A 963-nucleotide genomic window follows, 5' to 3' on the forward strand; every position below is an offset into this window, starting at 1 on the left:
TGTGGGATCCGAACCCTCGGCGGGAGCGCCGCCGCGCTCCCAAGCGGCGCACTGTAGCAGTGCGCCACCGGGCCGGCCCACATAAGTGCATTTTAAAGGCAGTAAAATCTTGTTCATTCATACAAGATTTCTTAAGCACCTAGTATGTAAGACGTACCATATCAATTGCTGTATTACGGGGGAGATCAACCTCCTTCCATTCTACCAAGAGAAACTGACATTAAACACATAATAACAAAATTAATTATTAAATTACAATTGAGATGACTCCTCAAAGTACAGGATGGTAGGAGAATATGCCCATAAGTGGAAAAACAGTGTGAATTCAAGGCCATAAATACTACACTATAACAACATGTCTTAATTTCCGAATTATTGCATTCTGAATTTTTAAAGAAAGCCTCCCTTTCAGTAGAATTGACCTTTCTTTGGACTTTTCAAAGACACATGCAAATGAACACACAAATACTCATACACAAGAAAGAGACTTTCTAGTCATAATAAGAAAATTTAAATATGACTTCATTTTCAAAATCTATAACTCAAAGAAAACAGAGCCCTCAGGCAATCTGGACCTACTTTTAGATTCCAACAAAGCTATCAAATAACATTATTAGTTTTAAAATTACTTTGCCATTAAAAAGCATTTAAGCATATGGTTATAACCTCAGAATAAATCATAATTCAATACAACATCACACTTAAGATCAAATGTTCATGTGCACATACGAGGGGTCCTCAAAAAGTTCACGGAAAACATGTATTGTGAAAAAACTATGCGTAAATTGCAAAAATGTTTTGCACCAAAATAAACTCATACTAACTTGTTATAACATGTTTGAACAGGATCTAGTTAGAGGCACTCAGAAGGACAAGGCATGGGTTTGAAAAGAGCCCCTATCAGAGCAGCATGAATTCTCCTAAAATCAAAGCAAGAACAAACTCAAATTGATGGTGAAGCTC

Source organism: Galeopterus variegatus, unplaced genomic scaffold (genome assembly GCF_000696425.1).
Source record: "Galeopterus variegatus unplaced genomic scaffold, G_variegatus-3.0.2 Scaffold2471, whole genome shotgun sequence".
Taxonomy (NCBI): domain Eukaryota; kingdom Metazoa; phylum Chordata; class Mammalia; order Dermoptera; family Cynocephalidae; genus Galeopterus; species Galeopterus variegatus.